The following is a 26,865-nucleotide window of genomic DNA, read 5'->3' as shown; positions in this document are numbered from 1 at the left end:
GGAGAGCCTGGCATCTCCGTACTGGGGCTAGAAAGTGCCCGTGCTGGAAGTCTGCCTTTAAATGGGCAACGGGGACAGAGCGGAGTCACTGCAATTGCATGAGGTAAGATGGCCAAGGTTTCTGGATCCAGGATACTGCAAGGTTTTTTTTTGTTTGTTTGTTTTAAAGACATCTATGTTCCTGTGTACAGTTTAGTGGGCTGTTTTGTTTGTTTGTTTGCTTGATTTTGTTTGCTTGTTTGATGCATGTAACACTTTGTACATTTGGTTTACATGGGTATTAGGGAATCGAGTCTTGAACTGAGATCCTTAGGCTTCACAGGCAAGCACTTAACTGCTAAGCCATCTCTCCAGCCCCGGGCTCTTTTCTATTTTTTATTTATTTACTTGAGAGAGAGGGAGAGAATATGAGTGCCAGGACCTCCAGCCACTGCAAACAAACTCCAGATGCCTGTGCCACCTTCTGTATCTGGCTTATGTTGTGGATCCTAGGGAATTGAACCTAGGCCTTTTGGCTTTGCAGGCAAGATTCCTCCAGCCCTGTTTTTTTTTTTTTTTTTTTTTTTTTTGGTTTTGTTTTGAGTCCAGGCCTCACTCTAGCCCAGGCTGGCTTTGAAGATTAGCAATCCTCCTGCCTCAGCCTCCTGAGTGCTGGGGTTATAGGCATGTGCCACCACACCCAGCCACTATGAAATTTGTGACCTGAGGCCTCTTCTCAGGCTCAGCCTTCCTGAACTACATCCATGCCACCCATCCCCTTCCCAGACTCCCCAGAGAGGGAAGCAGCCCCCTGCCCACCGACCTTCACTCACATTCTTCAAGACCAGCAGATGCTTTTGTACTGCCCTGTACCTCTAGTCCTTCAGTCTGCTCTCCGTGGTGGCTTAGTGAGACCCCCCCCCCAGTACCCCAGCCCCAGGAACGCCTCATGAGGTGTCCTGTGTGAAGAGCACCCCCTGGAGGTGTATGGCGGCACATACTGTGAACTTCTATGGACCCTGAGAGACCATTGGTTCCTTTCCGTTGGAAGCCCATTGTAGTAGACAGCCTCAGGTCACTGGGATGAACTGTCAAACAAGGCACAGTGAGGGGAGGAAGGAAATGTATTTGAAGCTTACAAGTTCAGGAGAAATTCCATAGTGGCAGAAATTGTTGTCCCCCTTTTATAGGATCGAGCAGAGAGAGAGAGACACACACCACCCCACAGGTAAACACACTTCAGGAACGCCCGGCATGGCTCAAGCACTTTGCATATGTCCTTAATGGAATTCCAAATCTAGGCCCACACACCTTAGGACTGGACCCTAGAATGAGCCCATTGACACTTCCACAAGCCAGGTGGCTGGAGCTGTAAGTTACGAGCTTTAATAAAATCCTGAATCCACTCGGGGGTGGGGGGGACACCCACGGTCCCTGGTACGCTTGGGACATGGGTTCTGGGGCGGCTCCACCCCTCTGCCACCCGTGGTCACTGGCTCCGCCCTCCTGGGCTGGCCGCCTACACCTGCCTGGGAGGTTTGTTCTTGGCAGCCTCATTCTGGTCCATTCTGGTCCCTGCTTCCATTCTGTGGCCTCAGTGGGGCCGCCCCATTGCCAGCCTACCCAGCCCTCCATTCCTGTGGGGGCTCTCTGCAAGCTATGGTAGGCACACCACCAGGATGGCCTGGTTTCTTGTGTGCTCCCCTGAGGTCAAGGAAACTGGCTTGCCATTTATGCTCTGTGAACGCCTGCTGAGCGCTAGGGGAACATGGAGCAGGGAGGCTGAGACCTGCTGGTCCCGCCAGGGAGGACATCCTGGCAGAAGTGGCAGGTTTCGGTGCCTGCTGACGGTGGGATCATGGCAAAAGGACCTCGCCAGAAATTGCGGGTGGCCAATCAGCTAAGGCTGCACTGAATGCATTGTTGGCGGGGACCCCAGTGCAGGCCTTCAGCGGAAATCACAGTCTGTGCAGCAGCGTGAATGGGCCTCTTCACCCCAGCAACCCCAAGGCACCACCCAGGGAGTGAGGGGCTTCTGGAAGACCAACCCAGTACAGGTGGGGGTGGGGGAGGCAGGGACACAGTGGGCCCAACATGGACAGGCTGAGGTTCAGCTGGGGAAAGTGCTAGAACAGGGAGGGTGACCTTGTTCCGGAAGCTCCAGGACAGTCAGGTGTTGACGGCACATTCCTATAATCCCAGCCCCAGGGTGGTCGAGGAGGCAGGAGTATCGTAAGTTTGAGGCCAGTAGGGCGATGACACGGTAATGCGCTGCCTCAAAAACAAATAAAACAACCCAGAAATGCTCTAAGGAAGATTCTTGGCGGGTTGGGTTTCCGGTGGGCCCACATCACCTTACCAATGTGGCCTGGCCCTGGGCGGGTCAGGTATGGGCGATGCTGGTGCGTTTCTGCCGCAGGGCTGGCCCCGGACCCTGGCGAGAGGCTTGCTGTGTTGCGAAGAATTCTGAGATCAGGCGGCAAAGCTCACGCTGTGGGTTGGCGCTGCCTGCCCCCGGTGAGGGGAAGCTGGTGAGTGGGTGCCCACCTGCTCTGTTTGCAGTCTGCCCAACCTGCTTGCAGGTCACTGGCTCTGCTGTCTGCATTCTGCCCCAGCCCTGCCAGGGAGCCATTTGGGACCATGTAGCCCTCTTGCTTGCTTTGCTTTTCCCACGTGGCTATTTGGAGCGGGCCCCTCACAGTCATGGTGCCCGAGGGTCCCGCTCGGCTCTGGTCTGCCGGCAGCACCACCTCCGGGCCCCGGCCCAGACATTTGTCACCGTCTCTGACGTTCTGACCAACCCCTGCCATGTAACCAGCCGTTCCAGTGTGCCAGCCTCCGAGCCCAGCTGTCCCCACGGCCTCCTTAGAAACCTAGGCAGCACAGAGAGGCTGAACTGCTGGGCCATGGTCACATGGCCGGTACCAGGCAGGAACAGGATTCAAGCCAGACCGCTGACTCCAGTGGCCTTGGGGCAAGGACATTGGCCGGGCAAAGGATAGTGGAGGTGACCTTCCTCAGACTGGACTCAAGAGGTGAGCTGGCCATTCTCAGACATAGTGACCTGGTACAGGCCGCACTGTCAGCAAGTGCGGTACTGGGTGACCTTGGATACCTTCTGGAATCTTTCAGCCTCCTTGTCTAGAAAGGGAACAAAAGGTCCTGCCTGGTTGAACACCACACTCAGGTTTAGGGACAGCTGCCTAGTCTGAGGCTCAGCAGGGGTCATCTCTGCAGGCAAACGTATGTCAGTGTTCTTTTCAGGGCAGGGCAGCTCTCCTGAAGTTGCCCCGTTGGGGTGAATAACATGGGTGCCCACCTGCCTCTCTCTTGACCCGTGCCACAGGTCTGCTGCTCCTGGCAGCCTCAGTTCCAGTGATGACTTTGGACCCGAGCTGCTCCAGCTGGGGCGGGGCTCACTTAGTCATGCTTGCCCATCGTGCCCACAGCCCTGTGCTCCGTCCCCGGGATCACGTGGACCGGGTCTGGTGGTGCACACCTGTCATCACAGCACTTGGCAGGTTGAGGCAGGAGGATTAGGAGTTCAAGATCACCTTCAGCTCCATAGTGAGTTCAAGGTCAGCCTGGGCTACATGAGACCCTATCTCAAACAAAATAAAAATAAAAGAGGAGAGAGAGAGTAAGAGAGGAGAGCTGGTTATGCTGAGCATGTCCACCACCTTCCAGCGTGGACTTTCTAGGCACTTCACCTGCCCTCCTCTCCATAGAGCATGACTGGTCATCCAGGCCAGCAGAGGTCTTAGAAGTCCCTAGAGGAATTTACCCAGTGTGCTCCACTGTTCTGTGCTTGGAGAGCTCCCTCCCTGCCGACATTTTTCCTGGAGATGTCAGTCATTCTGGGGTGGGGAGGGGAGCTGGAGCCATCAGTGCGCCGATGGAGCAGTGTGTCCACACAAACCCTGGCTGACCCCCCGTGTTTCCCGCAGCCAGCGGCGGCTGGGCTGGGGCTGGGAAAAGGACCTCAGTGCAGGGCGTGCTCCAAGCCCTGGTCTTGGCTCCAGAGCCCAGCTGTGGAGAAGGAACGGGATCCCGGCCTCGCGGAGCTGCCAGGGAAGACTCCAGGCCCGGCCCTGCCTGTGACTCCTTGCAGCCGTCCGCTTTCTTGCCAAGTCAGGACGGCTGAGGAGCGCCGCATTCCTTGTTGGAAAGCAGTTTTATTGTCCCTCTGTGAAAGGAGTCCAAAGCAGTGCGGCTCCAGAGAGCACGGAGGAAGAAAATGTTCATGCGAGAGCCAGAGACTGGGCTCAGGACAGGCCAGCTCGGCCGTCACCAGTATGATCAGCCTGGCCAGAGCTCCTTTTTTTGTAGTTTTCTTTTCCCCCAAATATTTTTATTATGTTTATGAGAGAGAGAGAGAGAGAGGGAGAGAGAGAGAGGGGGAGAAAATGAGTGATGCATGCGCCTTACATGAGTCCTGGAAATATTGGGGAATTGAACCCTGGCTGGCAGGTTTTGCCAGCACATAAGTGCCGTTCACTGCGGAGTCATCTCCCCAGCCCCTGTTGTGGTTGTTACTACCCTTTTGCCGTCATCTTTGGCCAGGTGTGCATTCGTTGTTCCAGCCACCCACCCACCCACCCACCCACCACTGATTCTGAGACCTTTCTGAGCCCTGGTGAGGACAAGGCCCTGCTTCCTGACTTCCTGTTTCCCGTTGGAATGTGAGGCTCCAGGAGGCTCCTCACCCTGCTGCTGTGCATCCCCCATCTCAGGGGCAGAGGAAGGAGCTCTTGCTGTGTGGCCGCAGCCTAAGGAGGGCTCGGGCTGGGGCAGGGGAAGTGCCCAGAGGCAGCAGGAGCTGTGCCCCACACACTTACTCAGTGGCTTGTATAGCACTTCCCCATCTGAGAATATACTCTTGGATCCGAGGATGCTGACAGATAACCCGGGATGGAATGCTTTTTCTGGAAGCCATCTAGAGAGGGATGGACCACAAGGACAGAGTTGCTGACTTGGGAGCCGCAGCCCCAGACCACAGTCCCTGTTCTCACAGGAGCCCCTGTCCCCCTTGGCTCTGAAGAGGAACAGAGGCACTACAAGTCAAGAAAGTCCCTCCTTTCCCATGGCTTCTACCCTCCTCCCGTTCTGACAGGGCACCTTGGGTTTTTATAAATTGTATTTTATTTATTTATTTGCAAGGAGAGAGAGAGAAAGAAAAAGAAAAATGGGAGCACCAGGGCCTCCAGCCACTGCAAACAAACTCCAGACACATGTACCACCTTGTGCATCTGGCTTTACGTGGGTCCTGGGTAATCAAACCTGGGTCATTAGGGTTTGCAGGCAGGCACCTTAACCACTGAACCATTTCTCCAGCCCCACGTAGGGTTCTGTATAGCAAAAAATGCAGCATTAACTGGCTTCAGGTACAGGGAAATTTGCTGAGTTTTGGGCGTCCCAAACATGCTATGGAAGACCCCTTCCTGCTGTCCCCGGCCACCCTGTCCCTACTGAGGTGGCCTGCACTGGCATAACCCCTTCCTGTGAGCCCCTTCCGTTAGCCAGAAGACCCTTAGAGAAGCCCCTGTGTGGTCACAGGGCAGCTTTGCCTCTCAGCTGCTGCCTGGTACCTGACACCAGAACTGGTGACCAGATGAAACTCACTGTGGCTCTGGGCCTAGGGCAGGGCAGGGCTGGACCAGGGTGACACGGCAGGGTGTACCAGGGGCCCCTCCCGTGGTCGGGGGAGCAGCACTAGGTGCCTTTCACTTAGGCTGGTGCTGTGTCCCTCTCCTGTCCCAAGCTGCTCTTGTCCCCTGTGAGCCAGAAGGAATGGGGCTCCAGTTGCTTCCTCACCCACCCCTGGCTTCCCCGGAAGTGGCAGCTGCTTGGAGCAGTGACCTCCTGGCTTCCATGGGCCCAAGAGGGGTTGGGCTGCGGCTCAAATGTGACCAGCTGCCTGGCTGCCTGCGGGGGTGCATGTGCAGAGGAAGAGGAGGGGCTGACCAGCCAGCTGGTGCTGTTCCCTTCCATCCAGTCAGGGCTTCCCCCTGCCCTTTATAGCTCGCTGGCCCCCCAGCCCACCCTCCCAGCTTCCTGTGCTACCCCCCTCCCGTTCCCATATGGTAGTGATTAAGCCCTTCCGCTGTCATTGGAGGACTGCCTGAAAGGGGATCACTTGCTGATGAGTGGGGGGGGGCATCGCCGTGTCCTGCCTGTCAGGAGTGAGGGCCGTGTCGTGTCGTTGTGAGTGCGTTCCCATTTTCACTTGTCCAAGGTTCTGGGCTTGGTGCATGTGGACTGGCGCTCTGAGGGTGTCTCCAGGAGGCCCTGGCCCTGTCCAGCAGCTTCACACATGCCACTTTGTGCATCTGGCAGTTGAACCTAGGCTGGCTGACTTTGCAAGCGACTGCTGGGCCATGTCCCCAACTGGAGCTCCTCACTTAAAGAAAATCCTTCCTTCCTTCCTTTTTTTTTTTTTTTTAAAGGTAGGCTCTTGCTGTAGCCTCAGCTGACCTGGAAACTTCTGTGGAAGTTTCCTTGGAACATGGCTGGGCACATCCTGAGGCAAGACTGGCCCCCAGGGCTCAGCACTCATCGACTGTGTGGCTCAGGTCACCCTGTTCAGACTTTCTGCACCTCATTACATCATGTCTACCTCTCAGCCCCTCTCCCCAGAACATAGGTAGGTAAAGAAAGCAGGCTGGTGGCGTGCATATACCAACGGAAGGTCTCTGGGGGCATTGCAGGTTTGCCAGTCCTTTCCTGGGCTTGTGGAACACGCCCAGTTTTCTGCGTGGTTGCGGGGCCTGCTTCGCTCTGGAGCCCTCCATGGCCGCAGCGTAGGACAGACATTTGCAGGCACTGGTCAGACCTCAGACCGCAGGCTTCGCGTGAGCACCGTGGCTAGGCTGCAGGGCCGGTGTCTGCTCTTGGGGACTGAGCACAGCCGGGCTGGAGTGGCAAAAAGACACATGGCTTTGAGGACAAGTAGGTCATGGGGAGAAGGTGCAGTGTCTTCACGCGTGGGCCCCTGGGATCCTGATTCATAGGGAGGTGGCTTTCTGGAACTAAGTCAGGACTCCTGCCATGGCCACTGCTGGGGGAACAGGGACTCAGAGGAAGGAGGCCGCTCGCCCTTTTCTGCCATCTCAGCACTAGCCTGGACGACCCTGCTTGGCCTCTGAGAGCAGACAAGCTCCGTCGTGTGCAGGTGGGCTCTGGCTGCTGAAAGGCTGCTGGGAAGACTAAGGCTAACCATGCCTGCAGATGGTAACCAGGGCTTCCTACTACCTAAAACATCTTAAGGACTCCTTACTAGAAAGAATACTTCATTGAATACCATAGCCCTGCCAGGTCCATTCTGTTATTATTATTACCATTGTATGCAGGAAGAAGCGAAGGCACAGATTAAAGAACCTGCCCAGGGACACAGAGCTATTCAATGTGGTAGACAGATGGGTTAATTTGAGCTGAGAGAGAGAGAGAAGAGGAGGAGGTGAAGAAGGAGAAGAAAAGAAAGGAGAGGAGAGGAGAGGAAGAGAATGGGCACACCAGAGCCTCTTGCTGCTGCAAACAGCAGATGCGTGTGCCACTTTGTGGATCTGGCAATTGAACCTGGGCCAACAGACTTTTCACTCTAGCTGAGGCGGACCTGGAATTTACTCTGTAGCCTCAGAATGGCCTTGAACTCAAGGCAATCCTCCTACTCCAGCCTCCCGAGTGCTGGTATTAAAGGCGTGCGCCACCACGCCTGGCTTTTTCTTTTTCTTTCTTTGTGTGTGTAGGGGGTTTGAGGTAGGATCTTGCTATAGCCCAGGCTGACCTGGAATTAGTCTGAGGCTGGCCTTAAACTCACAGTGATCATCCTACCTCAGCTTCTCTAGTGTTGGGATTAAAGGCATGTGCTACCACACCTAGCGAAAATTCTTTCTTTCTTTTTATTTGTTTATTTATTTTTTGAGGCAAGTCCAACAAACTGGCCTCTTTCTCCTCCTCCTCTTCCTTATTGTTCTTCTTTTAATGCAAGACAGCAAGAGCAAGAGAGAGAGAGAGAGAGAGAGAGAGAGAGAGAGAATTGGTGCACCAGGGCCTCCAGCCGCTGTAATCGAACTCTAGTCACGTGTGACCTTGTGCATGTGTCACCTTGTGTGTCCGGCTTACGTGGGATCTGAAGAGTTGAACATGGGTCCTTAAGCTTCACAGGCAAGCACCTTACCTGCTAGACCATCTCTCTAGCCATATTTATTTATTTATTTGCATGTGTGCATTAATGAACGTGCAAGGGTCTCTTGCCACTGCAAACGAATACTCCCTCTTAAGGTGGAAAACAAGTGGTCCAGTGAGGTGTGGGGACTCAGCCTGAGTCACGCAGCAGCTTAGTGGCAGGGCTTCTGCCCCATACAGCTGTGCCTTCTCTCCTTGTCTGTCCTTACCAGAGAAGCTGGGGGGGCTGCGGGCTGCTTGTCCAATACCTGACCGGAAGTAGGATGGCATCTCTACTCGATGACGGTGACACAGGGTGGGCGGCCTTCACTATAGGAAGCGTGTTTCTGGTGAGAGGTTTCATGGCTGTCTCTCTGGTCCTCCTTGTTTCCTTGGCTGTCTTCCGTGTCTGAGGGAGGTCAGCGCATGGCCCTCGTGGGTGGGACACCGTACTTGTCACTGTGAGTCTAGGATACCCTGTGGATACTTGAGCCCTTGCTTCTGAGCCGTGCTTCTGTGTGGCTGGCCAACCTGGCCTCTAAGGATCTTCTATCTTCCACTTGCGAAATCTTCTCTGTGGGCCACAGCACTCAGGGCAGGATGTGAGAACGTTCTCCCGAGCCCAGTGTAATTAGCAAACCGAGCGTGTGCAAGTGCGTGTGCATGTGCGTGTGCATGTGTGTGTGCATGTGCGCCCTCCACTGCCTCAGCTCTGGGAAGGGTTAACACTGATCTGCCTCCCGCCCTCTGCAGCTTTCCTGGGGCGAGGGCCGGAACCGAGGGGCCTTATCTGCGGAGGAAGGGGTGGGTGGGATGCTGGGCTCTTTAGGCCCCTCTCCGTGCTCAACTCGGGCATCTTCTGCCGGCCAGCTGTTCAGAGTGCAGCCAGAAGGTGGAGGGAGGGTTCCTGGAGCCGGAGGAGGACTGCTGGATGTGGGATTCATTACAGGGTTTTGGCAGCGCTGAGGGCCTCGCTTTCTCCGCTTTCTCCCTGGAGGTGGGATGGGGGTGGGCTCTCCCGGAGCTGAGGTCTGGCCCCGAGCTGCGGAGTGGGGGAGGCGAGGGGAAGGTCCTGCTTCCTTTTTCCTGTGCCTGCAGCTGGCCCTTGCCCCTGGAGCCTCAGGCTGGAATCTCGCCCCTGCAGGGGAGTGACCCTGACCTCCTTTTGCCTCCTGTGGGGCTGTAGCCACCCCTGGCTAGAAGCCTAGGCAGATGTGGGCATGTGCCAGTTCCCCTGTCTTGGGAGTAACCAAAAGCCACCAGGGTCTTCTGTAGGATGAGCCTAGTCACCACTATGGCTGAAAAAACCAGGAACAGGCCAAAGTGGGTCAGAACAGGAATATCCCCCAGGCAGGTATGGTTGGTTCCTCTGTAATCCTAGGACTCTGGAGGCTGCAGTAGGAGGGTTATGAGCTCCAGGCCAGCCAGGGCTGCATAGCAAGTTCCTGTCTTTTTAAAAAATTACTATAATTATTATTTATTTTAGGGAGAGCAAGAGTGAGAGAGAGAGAGAGAGAGAGGGGGAGAGAGAGAGACAAAGCAGAGAGAGAATTGGCACACCAGGGCCTCAGCCACTGCAATCGAACTCCAGAAGCTTGTGCCACCTTGTGGGCATGTGTGACCTTGTGCTTGCCTCACTTTTGTATGCCTGGCTAACGTAGGATCTGGAGAGTCAAACATGGGTCCTTAGGGTCCACAGGCAAGAGCCCCAACTTCTAAGCTCTCTCTCCAGCACGCACGTTCCTGTCTTAAAAACAAAAGATAACCAACCAAACAAACAAAAAACCAAACCGAAAGCCTCCGCGTGTCTTGTCGATACTGAGGAGTTAGTGTGGAAGGTGCAGGAGGTGAGGCACTCAGGAGACTCGGACGCACACAGATTGCCCAGGGTGGTGAAGTGGCTTCCCCGAGGCCAGACAGCACAGCCTGCTGCCTCCAGCTTGCAGCTGCTAGGGTGCTGTGGTTTTGGGCTCCTCGGTGGCACCCAGCTGTCTGGCCTCAGCAGGACTAAGGCCGGGGGAGCAAGACAGGGTATGCGGAAGTGGTCGCAAAGCCAGAGCCTGGGAGAAGAGGCCTCTGCTGTATGGCAGGGCCAGGACCAGTGACCCTATTGTCAGCAGAGCACTGCCCTGCCCGCCTCCCTCACTTCCCACACCTCCCCGGGGAGCCGGAGGGGGTGACTCCCGTTCTCTACCATGCAGGAAGGGGGGCTCATCCTTCTGGGGCTCCTTAGTGAGGTGGGACACCCCTGGAGGTCAGGAGGCTGCCTGAAGCCTCCCTACCTGTGAAGGACGAGGTGAGGGGCATAGCTGCCTTGCCTCCTGATGGCTCTGGTGAGAGGATATAAGAAATGGGGCAGCAGTCACTACTACTGTGGGCCTGGCCTGCCCAGTGACCTGTTCAGGAGAGCCACCCTGAGTCACCCAGTGGGGCCTGGACAGACTTACCTGTTCAGAGCCAAGGGGAGTTGGTGACATGTCTTGTTGTCCCCTGCATTGTCACCCTGCAGACCCATAGGACAGCCAGACTCCTCACGAAGCTCTCCCCGCCAGTGCCCCAGGTCAGTGAGCCCTCACCTTGCGCTGGATGTGCACAGAAGGTGGCATCGCCCCTGGCATTACTGGTGGAGTGGAGACCCAGCCCCACAGTGTTCAGAGGCCTCCACTCAGGTGAAGCCTGGACTCTTGACTTAGCTTCAGAACAGAATTTCAGAACAAGCCGGTGGGAGCAGCGTGGGTGGGTGTGAAGTAAAGCGTTTCCCTCACGAGTGTGAAGACCTGAGTCAGATCCTCAGAACCCGTGTTCACAGTGCAGGGTGTGTGTGGAGTGTTACCCTGCGAATCCCAGCGCCGGGACGTGAGGATTCCCGGCCTCCAAGCGAGGAAGTGACCCTGACTCACAAAAAGGTGGACTTTGTTCCTGAGGGTGACACTTGAGGTCATCCTCCGGTCTCCACACACATGCATACTCACCCAGGAATTACACATTTAAGTTTTATTTGTGTTTATGTGCGTGTTGGTGCCGTAGGGTCTCACCACTGCAGATGAGCTCTGGATTCATGCAGCGTTTTTCATCCTGCTTTATGCAGGTGCCTGAGGACTTGAACCTGGACCTCAGTCAGACTTTTGTGAGCAAGCGTCTTCAAGTGCTGGGCCATCTTCCCAACCCAAGAAAAATATTTTTAAAATCGTATTTTATTTATTTATTTACTTGAGAGACAGTGAACGGAGTGAGAGAGAGATGGTATGCCAGGGCCTCCTGCCACTGCAAACAAACTCCAGGTACATGGGCCACCTTGTGCATCTGGCTTACATGTGTCCTGGGGAATTGAATCTGGGTCCTTAGGCTTCATAGGCAAGCGCCTTAACCATTAAGAAATCTCTCCGGCCCAAGAAAATTTTTTTTTTTTTTTTTTTTTTTTTTAAGGTAGGGTCTTACTCTAGCCCAGGCTGACCTAGAATTCACTATGTAGTCTCAGGGTGGCCTGGAACTCACTGTGATCCTCCTACCTCTGCTGGAATTAAAGGCGTGTGCTACTATACCCGGCAAGAAAAAGATTTTTAATAGAGTTAAGAACAGGGGCTGGCTTTATGACGGATGGCAGAGCTGCTTGGGATTTTGTAGGAGCAATGGCGCTGAGGTTTACTGGATTGTCCGAGATGTTGCGTAGAGGTGCCAAGTGAACAGTTTCCAGATTGCTGATGAATATTGTGCTTATGAACCCCTGACTGGCCACTTAATTTTGAAGGTTGTTGCCTGTCCATTTTGATAACCAGCTTCACTGTAAAGTCCCTGGAGTGCAAAAATTTCTGACCAAGGGTTGAAGACATACTTCCCTGTTGCAAAACATCCTGAAAAAGGCAGATGTGAAAAGAAAATAGTACAATTTTGGATGGTGCCGGTTTAAAAATAATAAACTTTGGAATGATGAAAAAAAAAAAAAGAACAGGGGCTGGAGAAGTGGCTTAGCGGTTAAGCGCTTGCCTGTGAAGCCTAAGGACCCCGGTTCAAGGCTTGATTCCCCAGGACCCACGTTAGCCAGATGCACAAGGGGGCGCACGTGTCTGGAGTTCGTTTGCAGTGGCTGGTGACCCTGGCGCGCCCATTCTATCTCTCTCTGCCTCTTTCTCTCTCTGTCTGTCGCTCTCAAATAAATAAATAAAAATAATAAAAATAGGAGCTGGGTGTGGTGGCGCACGCCTTTAATCCCAGCACTCGGGAGGCAGAGGTAGGAGGATCGCCATGAGTTCGAGGCCACCCTGAGACTACATAGTGAATTCCAGGTCAGCCTGAGCCAGAGTGAGACCCTACCTCGAAAAACCCCCCCAAATAATAAAAATAGAGTTAAGAACAGAAGTTCGGGCTGGAGAGAAGGCTTAGTGAGTAAGGCGCTTGCCTGCAAAGCCAAAGGATCCCTGTTCGATTCTCCAGGACCCATGTAAGCCAGATGCACAAGGGGGCGCATGTGTTTGGAGTTTGTTTGCAGTGTCTGGAGGCCCTGGTGTGCCCATTCTCTTTCTTTCTCTCTCTCTCCCTCCTTCAAATAAATAAATAAAGAAATAATATATATATTTTTTTATGAAAGAACACACCTGGGCCTGGGCCAATGCTGCTCACGCGGGTCCTGAGTGCACTGTCTTTCCAGCAGCCATGTGCAGTTCCGAAGCTTCATGTGAAAGCGTTGCCGAGGGCCTTCAGGGAGATCATAGGTGACTCCCAAGGTGGGCTGGACAAGATTACAGGCTGATACCGTGCAACGCAGTCACAAGGGTTGCTTAGAGACTCAAGCTGTGTTTTTACTGTAAAGGAAACTTCTAGTCCTGTTTGTGAGAGTCTCAGAAAATTGTAGGTTCACATCTGGGAAAGAAGAAAGGCCATACTTGAAGGTCACGTACACTCAGGCTTTGAGCATACCTCATTGCTATTTTAATATCCTTATCTGAAATATTCTCTGCATAAAAAGAATATTATGCTGGGTGTGCTGGCCCACACCTTTAGTCCCAGTACAAGGAGGCTGAAGTAGGAGGAGCACTATGAGTTCAAGGCCAGCCTGTGGCTGTAGAGTGAGTTCCAGGTCAGCCTGGACTTGAGTGAGACCCTACCTCAAAAAAAAAGGAAGGAAGGAAGGAAGGAAGGAAGGAAGGAAGGAAGGAAGGAAGGAAGGAAGGAAGGAAAAGAAAAAGGGGCTGGAGCGATGGCTTAGTGGTTAAGGTGCTTGCCTGCAAAGCCAAAGGACCTAAGTTCAATTCCCCAGGACCCATGTAAGCCAGATGCACAAGATGACACATGTGTCTGGAGTTCATTTGCAGTGGCTGGAGGCCCTGGCATGCCTATTCTCTTTCTTTTTCTCTCTATCTGCCTCTCTCAAATAAATTTAAAAAAATGTATTTTAAAAAAAGCATAAAAAAAAAGAGAGAAAGAATATCGTTTCTGTGAGACAGCCTTCAGAGTAAACTTTGCTAATTGTGCTGGAATGCGTGGCCTCCGCTGGTGAGAGGCTTCCACCGGACTCTGGGGTGATGGGCTCCTTCTCCTGTCCGTGGTCCCTTAATTTTCCGTCTTTCCACCCTTTCATCTGACACCTCCGGCTGAGGTATCTGCTCACATGTGGTGTGTGGGGCCATGACCAGCCAGGGGCCAGGGTGGGAGCTCAGACAGTCCTGGAGATTCCTTGCATGCAGACTCCGGCCCTGGTGGCCAAGAGGGACAGAGAGATTTGAAAGGCTCTTGGGATGAGGCTACTTGGTGATGAAGGAACAGTTCATCGCAGATCTGTGCTGGCTCCAAATGTTGTGTGTTGTGTGTTCACCCCATGTGACGGCAGCAAGGGGAGTTCCCTGATGTCCCACCCCTCATCCTAAAGGAAACAGAGATGTGAGCCAAGCACCCAGCTTCAGGGCTTAGAAACCTACTCCCGTGCTCTCTTAGGACCGTCTAGCGGGGCCTGGTCACTGCAGAGCCTGGGGTGTAGTCTGAAGTCTGCTGTTCGGGAGGGATATGGCAGTGGACATTGGGGTCACACCTTAAAGAGTGCGTCCTGGGTGACTCACCTGGGCCCAGCACCATGGAAGGGTCCCTCAGAGTAGACGGTGTGTCCCAGTGGGCAGCGTGAGAAAGGCCAAAGGGAAAGGAAGCTCCCGGAGCTGAGAAAAGACCAGAAACAGATTCTCCCCTGGAGCCCGCAGTGAAGGTCAGATGGTCTGCAGACACCCTGACCAGCCCAGAGAGACTGAGTTGGACTTCTGACCCCTGGCCCAGCTAGGTGACAACTCAGCATGGCCTTAGTCACTGACTCTGTAGTCATTTGACGAGAGGGAAGCCGGAAACACCTACCTGGGATCCTGCACTGGACACCTTGGAGGAATGATCTCCCTCGTGTGGATGCAGCTTTGGAAGGTTCTGGGTGCTTCTAGATCCTTCCGGCTAGGTCTGGAAGGAAGTTCTCTTCCCTCCACTGTCACAAAAGAAACCGGGAGCACACTGACCATTAGTTCTCCTTTTACAGATGAAGGTGAGGCTATGGCCTGAAGGATCCACTTCCTCTTTGTGACTTTTTAAAATATATATATTTTATTTATTTATTTGAGAGAGAGAGAGAAAAAATGGGTGTGCCAGGGCCTCCAGACACTGCAAACGAACTCCACATGCATGTGCCCAGCTGTGCATCTGGCTTATGTGGGTCCTGGGGAATCGAACCAAGGTCCTTTGGTTTTGCAGGCAAATGCTTTAACTGTGAAGCCATCTCTCCAGCCCACGTTTTTTCCCTTTAGATTTAGAATTGTGTAGCTGAGCCAGATGTTAGGGTTAGTGAGGACACAGGCCCAGCGTCATGCAAGGAGCACAGGCTAGATTTCCAGCTGCGCATGCCAACTGTGTTCTTTGGTGGTAAGAAGGTTCCAGGGCTTCACTCAGAGTAAGCAGACCTGGGACCTGCCACCTACATGGCCCTTTTCCTGGTCACCTTGCCATCAAGTACAGCAAGGTCCCACTCCACCCGTCCCCAGCAGCTTGCTAGAGCCAGGCACATGCCTGTGTTTTTTTCCTGTGTGTGTGTGTGTGTGTGTGTGTGTGTGCATGTTCATGTGTGTGGCACATGTGTCCATGTATGTATGTGGAGGTCAATATTGGGTGTTCCTGGAGCTTAACAGTTGGGCAATTTTACTTGAGCGTCAGGGATTTGAACTCAGGTCCTCATGCTTGTTTAGCAAGCTCCCTTTACCCACTGAGCCATCCTGGACTGACAGAGCAATTCCCTTCAGTGTGATCTCAGTGATCTCCCTGCCCTCCCCTGGGCCCACCGTGGAAAATCCTATACTGCTTTGCCATCTACCATGCATACCCCCAGCCTGGGCTTTCCCCTCTTCCTTTCTTCCCAGATACCCTCCGGGGCTTGTGTCCAGGCCTTTGTCTCTTGTGGGGGGGTCCCCTTTCCTATGATGTCTATTTCCTGCTTATGTCTGGTCTCTTTAGGACTCTTCCTGTCCCTAAGTGTCACAGACCCTCACCAGGTGCTAGTAGGTCACCCCCATTTGGCTCCACCTCATCTGGTTCGCTCTAGCCCAGGCTGATCTGAAACTCACTATGCAGTCTCAGGATGGCCTCGGACTCACAGTGATCCTCCTACCTCTGCCCCCCAGGTGCTGGGATTAAAGGCATGTGCCACCATGCCCAGTGTTCTCCTTGCCAATATATAAAAATATTTCTTTTGGGCTGGAGAGATGGCTTAGCGGTTAAGCGCTTGCCTGTGAAGCCTAAGGACCCCGGTTCGAGGCTCGGTTCCCCAGGTCCCACGTTAGCCAGATGCACAAGGGGGCGCACGCGTCTGGAGTTCGTTTGCACTGGCTGGAAGCCCTAGCGCGCCCATTCTCTCTCTCTCCCTCTATCTGTCTTTCTCTCTGCGTCTGTCGCTCTCAAATAAATAAATAAGTAATTTTAAAAAATATTTCTTTTTTCTTTTCTTTTTATTTTTTTAGTTTTTCAAGGAAGGGTCTCACTATAGCCCAGGCTGATCTGGAATTCACTATGTAGTCTCAGGATGGCCTCGAACTCACAGTGATCTTCCTTCCTCTGCCTCTCGAGTGCTAGGATTAAAGGTGTGCAGAGACCATGCCTAGATCTTTTGGACGCAGCACGGCCACGGGCAGGAGCTGCTTCCTCTCCCTCCTGTTTCACTTCAACGTGGAGCCTCAGTCTGTGAGCGCTGATGGCTGCTCCCTTCCTCCCAGCTGCCTCTGCCCACACCCCTCACCCTCCTGTCCAGCCCAGGGGCCAGGAGGCCCCTGCGGTGATCAGTGTGTCGTTCTTCCACTCCCAGTGTCTCTCTGTCCCTGTTGTAGTAGGACAAAGTCCGTCCCAGGGGTACAAAGCTTGCCCAGGGTAGTTCAGCACGGGCAGGACCTGGGGTGGTGAGAGAGGGCATAGATGTACTCAGCCTCCCAGCAAGTTGGCATGGAGCCGGATTTGAACTCAGCCCTTCTGACCTGTTGCCACCTGGCCTGTTGCCTGGATGAGTGGAGCGTTGCGTGCTGGAGGCCCGAGACCTTGGTGACTCATGGATGGAGCAAGCCTGGGGTAGTGGCTCATGCCTCTAATGTTGTTATTTATTTGCAAGAAGAAAGAAACGGAGAGAGAGGGGGAATGAATATGGGCGGGCCAGGGCCTCCAGCCACTGCAAAGGAACTTCGGACACATATGCCACCTTGTGCATCTGGCTTTACATGGGTACCGGGGAATCGAACCCAGGCCATCAGATTTGTATGCAAGCACCTTTAACCACTGAGCCATTTCTCCAGCCCTGCTCATGCCTGTAATCCCAGCACTTGGGAGGCTAAGTCGTGAAGATTGGGTTCGAGGCCAGCCTGGGATAGAGTAAGTTCCAGGTCAGCCTGAGCTAGAATGAGACCCTACCTCAAAGTCTGAATAAATGTATGAATAAATGTAACCAATAGCACCAGGCCAGGGGGGAATCTGGCACACTCTAAATGGCTGTGAATTTGGGGTGCACAGTTGCAGTTCCTACTAGAGAAAGGGAGGTACAATAGCTGGGTGGCTGTGTCTGGTTGGTCCCAGGTCAGGAATTCCTGGCAGTCAAGGTCTTCAGAGGACAGCAGGGCTCCCCAGGCTTTGTTTGCAGGCAGATGTTGGACTTGGGGGACTCAAAAGTTTTGTGAGGCCTCCATGCAAGAGCTCAAAATTGTTGTTATGCCTCCGTGCAGCTTCTGGGCACCTCACAGGTGTCCTCTTTGCCCCTTCCAAGGCTGGCAGAGCAGCAGTACTTAAGTACTGTCCATCGAACTGGCCAGGGCCCCTGGATGTGGGTCTCCCCGGGCCTTCTGCCTCAAGCCTTGTCCTCTGTTCTCTGCTGTGCTCAGCGCTTGCTCATTTCTGTATCAGTCAGATTGGGTTAAACTCAGGGACATGAGCATTTTGGACCCCTCCCTGTTCCATCACGTTCAGCTGTCCATGTCACGAGTATCTTGGCATGGTTCAGGTATGTACACATGTGTATATCACTTGGTCCTAAGGAGTTCTTAACCCCAGTGGCACATGAGCCCTCCTGGATGCACCAGGGGTCATGCCCACAATGGGTGTGTTGGGGGGTCCTAGCCCCTTTGGGTGCCATGCTGCCAGGGTTGAGAACTGTGGGTTTTCCAAGCCTACTTCTAGAAGCCAAACAGCATGCCCCCCTTTTTAAAGTTTTTAAAAAATATTTTATTTTTACTTATTTGAGAGAGAAAGAGGCAAATAGAGAGAATGGGCCCATCAGGGCCTCCAGCCACTGCAGACGAACTCCAGAAGCATGTGCCAGCTTGTGTATCTGGCCTATGTGGGTCCTGGGGAATTGAACCTGGATCATTTGGCTTTGCAGGCAAGTATCTTAACTGCTAAGCCATCTCTCTAGCCCAAAGATTTATTTATTTATTTATTTATTTATTTATTTATTTATTTATTTATTTAAGAGAGAGAGAGAGAGAGAAAGAGAAAGAGAGAGTGCACCAGGGCCTTCAGCCACTGCAAATGAACTCCAGACCTATGTGCCAACTTGTGCACCTGATTTATGTGGGTCCTGGGGAATTGGACCTGGGTCCTTTGGATTTGCAAGCGTGCCTTATCTGCTAACCCATTCCTCCAGCCCCAGCCTGCCTTTTTAACTTACTTAATCCCTACCCCATTGGGCCTGGAAACCCCAGAACATTTAGGGTTTGGCTCAGAATTTTGCCTCTTGGGTTTTGCATTGGTCCTGGTTTCAGAATGGGAAGGGAAAGGAGTTGTGTACCCAGAGCGTTCCCACCTGCACGTCCTCCCTCCCCAGAAGCCTGGAGCGTTCCCACCTGCACGTCCTCCCTCCCCAGAAGCCTGGAGCATTCCCACCTGCACGTCCTCCCTCCCCAGAAGCCTGGAGCATTCCCACCTGCACGTCCTTCCTCCCCAGAAGCCTGGAGCGTTCCCACCTGCACATCCTTCCTCCCCAGAAGCCTGGAGCATTCCCACCTGCACGTCCTTCCTCCCCAGAAGCCTGGAGCATTCCCACCTGCACGTCCTCCCTCCCCAGAAGCCTGGAGCATTCCCACCTGCACGTCCTCCCTCCCCAGAAGCCTGGAGCGTTCCCACCTGTGCGTCCTCCCTCCCCAGAAGCCTGGAGCGTTCCCACCTGTGCGTCCTCCCTCCCCAGAAGCCTGGAGCGTTCCCACCCACACCCTCCCAACCCAGAAGCCTTGGACGTTCCCACCTGCACGTCCTCCCTCTCCAGAAGCCTGGAGCATTCCCACCTGTGCGTCCTCCCTCCCCAGAAGCCTGGAGCGTTCCCACCTGCGCGTCCTCCCGCCCCTGCTGAGGAGCCCACAGGGCTGGCTGTCCTGGTGCTCTGGGCACACTTTGAAACTGGTCTTTGTCATGGAACTCTGTGGACTGATGGTTTTGTTGTGAGTTTACGATCCTGATGGTGTGTCTGCTTACCAGTTGCTGGTGCTGTGGATGGTTGTGTGTGGTGGAGGGGATGGTGGGGGGTCGTGCGTGGTGGAGGGGACCGTGGGGGGTTGTGCAGAGTGCCTGGGTTGTGGCTGGAGAGCTGCTGATCTACAAGGTGATCTTCACACTAGGATAAGAGAATTTTCTGTAGACACATTTCAAGTTAAGGTAGCATCAGGTGATTTAGGAGACACATCCTTGATGTCACGCTAGCCTGTTGGTTTGAGACAGGGTCTTGCTGTGTAGCCTAGCCTGGCCTCGAACTCAATCCTCCTGCTTCAGCCTCCGGAATGCTGGGATCACTGATGTGTGCCATCGCGCCCTGCTTAATGATGGCTTTTCAAAATGGAAGAAAAGCCTACAGTGGGTGTTGCTTGCTGGTGGGGGCAGGGTGAGGCATTTTTAGAAAGGAGGAAGCAGCTGGGCGAGGTAGCGCACGCCTTTAATCCCAGAGGTAGGAGGATCACCATGAGTTCTAGGCCACCCTTAGACTACATAATGAATTCCAGGTTAGCCTGGGCTAGAGCAAGACCCTACCTGGAAAAAGGAAAAAAAAAAAATTAAAGAGGAAACAGACATGCGGTCTTGTCCCGTGGAAGTCTGCAGGCTCGTTAGAATACAGTGCAGCTTGAGGTGGAACTGCCAGGTCACAGGGGTCCTCAGAAGAGTGCCACAGAGGAGCCCCTAAAGTTAATGTGGGGAAAAGACTGGCCAAGTGGGCAGGGTCCAAGGAAGGGATGAGACAGGAAGGGGTGCTCAGGACAGTGGAAGAGCAGAGTTAGGGCCTGGGGGATGGGCAGAGCCTTGGAGCAGCAGAGCTGGGAGGAAGGGGAGGGAGGGAGGGTCCCAGACGGGGCGGGGAGTGGGGGGGAGGGCAATGGCCGCTAGGATCTTCAAGCCCACGGGTTCTCCAGAGAAGGAAGAGCAGGGGCTGCCGAGGGAGTAGGAGAGGGGCGTGGCCTGGAGAAAGCAAGCTGGAGGGCCGGAGGGATGGGAACCAGCCAGGAAGGAGCTGGAATCAGAAACACGAAGGAGGGCGGGGGCTGTGGGGCAGTCCTCTCAGAGACCGAGTCTATGGGTAAAGGGCAGCGAGGTGCTGGGGGCAGCCCTTCCCTTAGGGTCAGGTGGGTGGGAATCTTGCCACAGCCCTCCTGATATGTGATGGGCAGAGGTCGGATGGCAAGGGCCAGGAACTGGATGCTGGGGAAGAGGTGAGCCGCGAGTGGAATAAGAAGTTGGGCTGTTCAGGGAGGAGACAGAGGAGGTCTAAGGACAGGACTTGTTTTTGTCTCTGAGGTCGGGCAGCCTATGTTGTGGTCTCCTAGACCCAGATGGTAACAGGAAGGAAGGAAGGAAGATGGTGCTCGAACCAGGGGAGAGCCAGGACCCACTGCAGGTCCCCGTTCTGATTAGAGATAGAATGTGCAGGGGGCCCGTCCCTTGGGGCCGTTTTTTTGGCCACCCCCACCCTGCCTACCCCAGGGACATACAGCCAGCTTTTGGAAGTGTGGGAGGCGTGCAGGCATACGGGTGACTCCTGGGGCAAATCTGTAAGCGCTGGCCCATTCCCCAGCACAAGAGCCCCGCGCCAGTCACGGAAGGACAGGAGGGGCACATCTTGGCATATGGTGGGAAACATCTGCTGTACCTATGGGGGTGTTGCCTGGGCGGATAGAAGACAGTTGGCAGGAAAGTATGGTCGGTGCTCACAGCCCGGCTCTCTGTGGTGGCCAAGTTGCCTTCCAGAAGAGTACAGGGCCCAGAAAGTATGTGTGTGTGTGTGTGTGTGTGTGTGTGTGTGTGTGTGTGTGTGTGTGAAAGAGGGTGCTGAGCAAACCACACCAGTTCCTGCCGGCGCGGTGCTGCGCAGAGTGGTTCGTGGTGTCCTGTGCTCCTGGCAGGTGTTGGCCTCCAGGGCCGCTGGCCGCCTCTCCCCACCGGCTGTGTGTGTGGGGGGGGGGCTGGAGCCCCTGCTGAACCACCCTGCTGCCCACCTCCTTTGTTACCTGCTCCTGGCACATGTGCCAGGATGCTGTGGGGTCCGCTGTCATCTGTCACACAAGGAGGAGGGTCCAGTAAATGGGGGTGAGGGGGACTTCCTCCACCTTGGGGCAAGTCTTGGTATGTGGGTCAGGTCACCGGCACGCTAAGGGTGACAGCAGCTTGACAAGCCAGGATCCCTCCCCTCACTGGCTACATGGCCTTGCCACCCTGCTCCCGCCTGGGTGCCAGTGGCTTCGTGTGTGCCCAGAACCTGTACGTTCCCGTGGGCCCGAGGGGGACATGCTACCTTCCGTGGCTGCTTTCCACAGCGCAGCACACATCCTAGGGGTCTGAAGGTCCAAAGTCAGTTCAGACTCCTGGGCTGAAGCCAGTATGTCAGCAGGGCGGGTGCAAGGGGTGCTGGGAAGTCTGTCCCCAGCCTCTTCCGGCTCTGGTGACTGCTGGAGTCCCTTGACGTGTGGCTGTATTGCTAATCTCCACCTCTGCCTCTCTTGGCCACCTCCTGGGCTGTGATCAGACTCCCTGTGGGCGGGACATCGGTGATACCCTCCTGGGTAGCTCTTCCTGTTAGTCACCATCTTTATTCATGTCTGCAAACCTCCTTGCCCTGACAGATCCACCACACTCACAGAGGGGCCCATCCCAAGGCCTCATGTTATATATTGTGGCGGGGGGGGGGTTGCTTTATAGTTTAAGGCCTAAAAGGATAAAACAAACTAGTTAAGAAAGAAAAGGATACATTCAATTCTTTAAAATTTTCATTATATTGCATTTATTTGCACGTATGAGTGTTCCGGGCAAGCCAAGGGTCCCTTGCCATTACAGGTAAATATCAAACACATGCACCACTTTTTGTGTTGTCTTTACGTGGGTGCTGGGGAATTGAGCCTGAGCCAGCAGGCTTTGCAGACAGGGCCCTTGAATCGCTGAGCCATGTTCCTAACTCACAATTCTGTTTTCTTTAAATGCATATATATTGAGCCCAGGCTGCCCTGGAATTCACTGTGTAGTCTCAGGCTGGCCTCAAACTCATAGTGATCCTTCTACTCTGCCTCCCGAATGCTGGGATTACAGATGGGCACTACCACCATGCCTGGCACATGCATACATTTTCAGCTAGGCATGGTGATACATAGCTGTGATTCCAGTGCTCGGGAGGGCGAGGCAGGAGCATCTGGAGTTGGAGGCCAGCCTGAGCTGCATGGCGAGATGGTGCTGTTGTGACACACACACCCTCAGCGTCCCCATTCCCGACATCCAGTGTGCTCCGTGTTCAGCTCTCATGTCAAAACCTTTTCATCACCCGAGGCAGAAACCCCCATCCTGAAGAGTCACCCCTCCCCAGGCCCCGCCGGCAGCCACTAGCCTGCTTTCTGTCTCTATAAATTCCTTTTTAAGTGCAATTCTATGTGACTTTCAAATAAATAAACACAGCATGATGACTTAGCTGTTGGAAGGATATACATGGGCGGAAGCCAGTGCGTGGATGGATACTCAGGCTCCGGAAGGGTAGGAGTTGAAATAGCCTGGGTGTCCATCAACCTTTCCTTGCTCTGCTCATTTCTTGGGGTTTCTGCCTGAATGCCCGCTCGTTTGCTACTCCCTCTTACAATTGTCCCCCAGTGGTTTCTCAGTTCCCAAGCCATGTTACCGCCAAGCTTCAGCACCCTCCACTGGAAGTTCTGAGCTCCACACCCGTGGGGGGATTGCAATGCCCAGTGTACCCTGTGGACCAGACCACTGGCTGATTGGCTGCAGGTAGGGTGCACCCCAATCCTGGCCTCCTCAAGCTAGTTTGGATGAGAAGGGACGGCCCGGGGGCGGGCTAGGTTGGTCACACCGATGGTGGCTTTGGCACAGTCTGAATGGTGCTGAGTCACATGTCCAGCAAATAAATTTTTAAGAAGCTCTGCTCTTCCTTACAGTGAACTTAGGGGTGGTGGTAGTACTAGGAAGGGGACAATGACATGGGCTCAGTGGCTTTGATGCTGAGTTGTTTGTGTGTGTGTGTGTGTGTGTGTGTGTGTGTGTGTGTGTGCGTGCGCACATGTTCATATGTGTGGGTACACGTGGGCATGCGTGTGGAGACCAGAGATTGCCATCAGGTATCTCTCTCTATGACTAGCTACTTTAGTAAGACAGGCTCTCTTACTGAAATCAGAGCTCGCCAGTTTGGCTAGACTAGCTAGCCAGTTTGCCCCAAGGATCTGCCTGTCTCTGCCTCCTACGTGCTGGGAGTACAGGCACATGCTGTTATGCCTGGCATTTACTTAGACGCCAGGGATCCAGATCGGGCCCTCATGTTGCCCCACAGTCACTTCACTGGCTGAGCTCTCTTGAGCCCCTATTTGTTTGTTTGAGGCAGGGTGTCACATAGCCCGGACTGACCTTGCACTTTGGCTTTGCATTCCTGATCCTCCTGCCACCTCAACATTCTGGCCACGTGGGCTGCAGCCCCTGATGTAGTGCTGGTTCCAACTCCGAGCAGTGTCGAAGATCCCATTGCACTCTGCATTTTAGTCGTAGCACAGAAAGGGAAAAAAAAAAATATGTGAAATATCTCTGTCATTTTCATGTTGGTTACATCTTGAGTTGATAAAATTTTGGCTCTTCTAGGTCAATTAAAACACATCCAAATGAATACCACCCGATTCCTAACATTTTTTTCATGTGGCAACCAGTAAGTTTAAGGTTGCATCTGTGACTTGTGTCCTAGACTTTGGGCTTTCTGCCAGAGTGCTGTCTGGGCACGTGGGTGGTTGCCAGGCTGCGTTCTTGACTGGGAGAGCTGAGTGACAGAGACCCTCTCTCCGAAGTCCCCAAGGATGAGTGTTGTGTGTGGAGAAGCAGTCCCCCAAGATCACCCTTCTCATCCTCTGAGACACTCCTTGGGCACCGGGTGAGGGTCAGTTACCAGAGCAACATGCCACATTGCGCAGAGCAGATCCCAGGTCGGGATCTGGAGGAAGGCCCAGAAGAGTGGGCTTGGATGGGAGCAGGGGCTTGCTTGAGCATGTGGTACCCAGGCAGCAGGGAGCCCAGAGAACTGGGGGACCAAAGTAAGGGGAGTTGAAGAGCGAGAGGCTCACAGGGGACTATGGGAGGGCAGCCCTGTGTCTTCAAAGAGGACAGGACAAGAGAACAGGGGGCAGCGTCACCGAAGTGCCCCCAGCCCTGACATGGGTAAGGCAGGAGTTCCTTCACCATCGTCTTTGCTGGTCCCCAGAGCTGCGTGCCTGGGCCGGGTGGCAGGACCTTTGCCGGGCAGGGATGGTGGAGAGAGGGGGTCACTTCAAAGAGTGTTCAGGGCTGGTCACCCTGGCCTGGATCGGCCTGCGGTTTAATTTGTGTGGTTGGAGTTGATGGTGCCCATTTTATAGATGGAGAAGGACAGATTGCAAAAAAAAAAAAAAAAAAAAATGGTGAGTGATGGGCCAGGGGTATTTGGTTTGGTTCAGGGTGAGAGCCCAGGGCCTTGGCCTCAGTCATGGCTGGAGCTGCGGGTGGGAGAGGGGGCAGGGAGCACTGGTTATTCTTCCTTGGGGCAGGGATGAAAGTCATTTGGGGGAAATCAGCCATTGGCCTCCCAGGGTGTCGCCAGCCAAAAATCTCTTTTTCGGCCCCACCCCCCAACACGATTTAGTGTGGGAGCTTGGCTTGAGGCCACAGCCGCCATGCCTGACCTGGGAGTGATTCACTCCAGGTCAGAGGCTAGGGCGCCAAGATGGGTCTGACACATCCCAGTGTGCAGGCTGGGCCCCAGCAGCATCAGCTCCCGCCCTGGGGACCCCCTCGACCGACCATACCCTCAGGGTCGCAGCACATCACCGGAGCCTGCAGGGAGGGGGAGAGGAGGAGACTTGGTGACTCACTGCCCAGCCCCCAAGGAGGAACAGGAGCTGCGGCCGGCGCTTCAGTCTCAATCCTGAGGCTTCTGAGCAGAGAGTCCGGGTGAGCTAGCCACAGCCGGGGCTCCTGCCTCCTCTCCTGCTCTGTCTGTCCCCTTCACTGGCTCCAGCCAGCACTGGGGCAAGAACATGGATCGGAGCATGGGGGTGGCTGGGCCTGCTAGAATCCTGCAGACTTGCGGGCTTTTGTCATGCCTGTCATCAGAACAGGTTTTTTTTTTTTTGGGGGGGGGTGTGCCCTATTGGGCACGTGGGTGGAGCGGGCACCATGGGCAGTACCTGTGGTATTCCATCCTAGCTGGGAGGGTAGGGGACCCTGGTTCTAGGTGGGCACAGACTTTGGTAAATGCAGGTTGAGGGCAAAAGAAGGTCCACGCAGCGACCCCCAGAGCTCTTCCCCAGGGACCAAGCCGCCTTTCCCCTGGGTATGTCAGATGGGGCTCTGCGGTGACCCCCACGTTGCCTCCTACAGCCTGCACCCCTCTCCATCTCACCCTAGCCCTCACAGCAATTCCCCACCGAGCCTCCCTCCGCAGGCCGTCTCGGGCCCTCCTACCTCTGCCCCTCGCTCTGGGAGGCTCCTTGTTCCGCGGCCACAAAGCCCCTTTGATCCTCGGCTCGGCTCGGAGCCATGTGACCCGGTGGGCGGGCCGCGGCTCTCCCGAGTCCAGCGCACCGACTCTCAGCTGCCGGGGTGAGTCCGCCGAGCTCTTTGTTCTCCAGGCCCTGCTCGGGGCTCGGGGGCCCTCAGGTGTTGGGCCCGCCCCGCCGGGCACCGTGGGGCCTGGAGCTGCGCGGCCCTTGGGGCACCCGAGCGTCCAGCTGGCCGGACAGTGTCGGCTGCCCGGGAGAGAGGGGCCGGGGGGCGGCCGGGGCTCCCGGTCTCCATGCGGAGACCAGGTTTCCAGTCCCAGCGTAGAAGAAAAGGGCTTTGTGTGGGTGCAGCTACCTCTCCCCGAATGTTTGGCCAGCTCCACCGTGGGGCGGGGAGTGCCTTGGAACATGTTGCCCTGGCCAGGGGCTTCCCTGACTCCCAGGGGGCCCGGGAACCGAGCTGAATCGGCTGATAGGAGTGGGTGGCTTCCAAACACTGGCTGGAAATGAGTTTCTGCCGGCTGTAGGAAGGCTGTAACCTCAGATCCAGGGTGGCGGGCACCCAGATGAGGTCGGCTTCGGGTTCCTGGCATGTGCCGGGTGGAGGGGTGTTGCAGGGTGCGGTGGGGGCTGATATGCATTTGTTTTGCTGGAGAATGCCGAGTGCGTGGGTGTCTGCTCTCTGGAGCCATGCCTTGGAACCTGTGTCCTGAGCCCACAGTCTGACCGAGAGCCAGGGGCGAGGACCCAGCTCCTCAATGGACTTGCCCTCTGGGGGACTTTGAAGTTGAGCTGTGATATTAGGAGGACCCCAGACTAGAAACCCCCGCACCCAGATTCTGGCGCCCTGCTCCTGAGACCTCATCCCCACTGTCTCATGAGGACTGAGGAAGCTTCCAGGCTGCTGTGTGGGTGCTGAGCCTCCCCCTTCCTGACCGAACCCCCTGGGAGCTGGGGTGGGGGATGTTGGTCTGAGGGCTGGGGTGCAGAGACGCTCCCCAGGAGCTCCTAAGTATGAGATTCCTCTCTATGAGAAAAAATGTGCCACCCGGAAGCAGCCCAGCGGCCGTGGGGCGGGTTCCTGGCAGCTGTGCTCTGGGCTGTGGGGACGGTACCCACTGGACAGAGTTGGAATTTGATTTGAATCGAATGTGGAAAACCCGTTAGACGAGGAGGTGGTGGGGAAAGACCCTGCGCTCTGCGCTGCTGCTGGGCCCTTCCCCTCACCCACACTTTCCCCTCCACACAT

At 54.8% G+C, this 26,865-nt stretch overlaps 1 protein-coding gene and 2 long non-coding RNA genes across 8 annotated transcripts in view; 1 reads left to right on the top strand and 2 right to left on the bottom strand.

Annotated features, from left to right (window-relative positions):
- Window positions 1–26,865, top strand: part of Septin9 (septin 9) — a 194,355-nt gene that overhangs the window by 130,401 nt on the left and 37,089 nt on the right. Inside the window, exon 1 of one of the 6 annotated variants that reach the window (XM_045159751.1) lies at window positions 24,916–25,065. The exons of 4 other annotated variants lie outside the window; for them this stretch is intronic. The gene's annotated coding sequence lies outside the window, so the exon portion shown is untranslated. Of the gene's footprint in view, window positions 1–24,915; window positions 25,066–25,547; window positions 25,717–26,865 lie in introns of those variants that run through there. One more of the 6 variants, XM_004655229.2, reaches the window with a different exon arrangement.
- Window positions 12,779–14,592, bottom strand: LOC123463586. The gene is made up of 3 exons (XR_006638999.1): window positions 14,476–14,592; window positions 14,193–14,285; window positions 12,779–12,999 (listed from the first exon to the last, which is right to left on the bottom strand). It is a non-coding gene; the product is annotated as an uncharacterized LOC123463586 (long non-coding RNA).
- LOC123463585 lies at window positions 21,156–25,709 on the bottom strand. The gene is made up of 3 exons (XR_006638998.1): window positions 25,579–25,709; window positions 23,503–23,623; window positions 21,156–21,636 (listed from the first exon to the last, which is right to left on the bottom strand). It is a non-coding gene; the product is annotated as an uncharacterized LOC123463585 (long non-coding RNA).

This window comes from Jaculus jaculus, chromosome 9 (genome assembly GCF_020740685.1).
Source record: "Jaculus jaculus isolate mJacJac1 chromosome 9, mJacJac1.mat.Y.cur, whole genome shotgun sequence".
NCBI classification, from domain to species: Eukaryota; Metazoa; Chordata; class Mammalia; order Rodentia; family Dipodidae; genus Jaculus; species Jaculus jaculus.
Note: the sequence above shows the minus strand (reverse complement) of the source record. Positions and strands in the feature narration are given on the sequence as shown.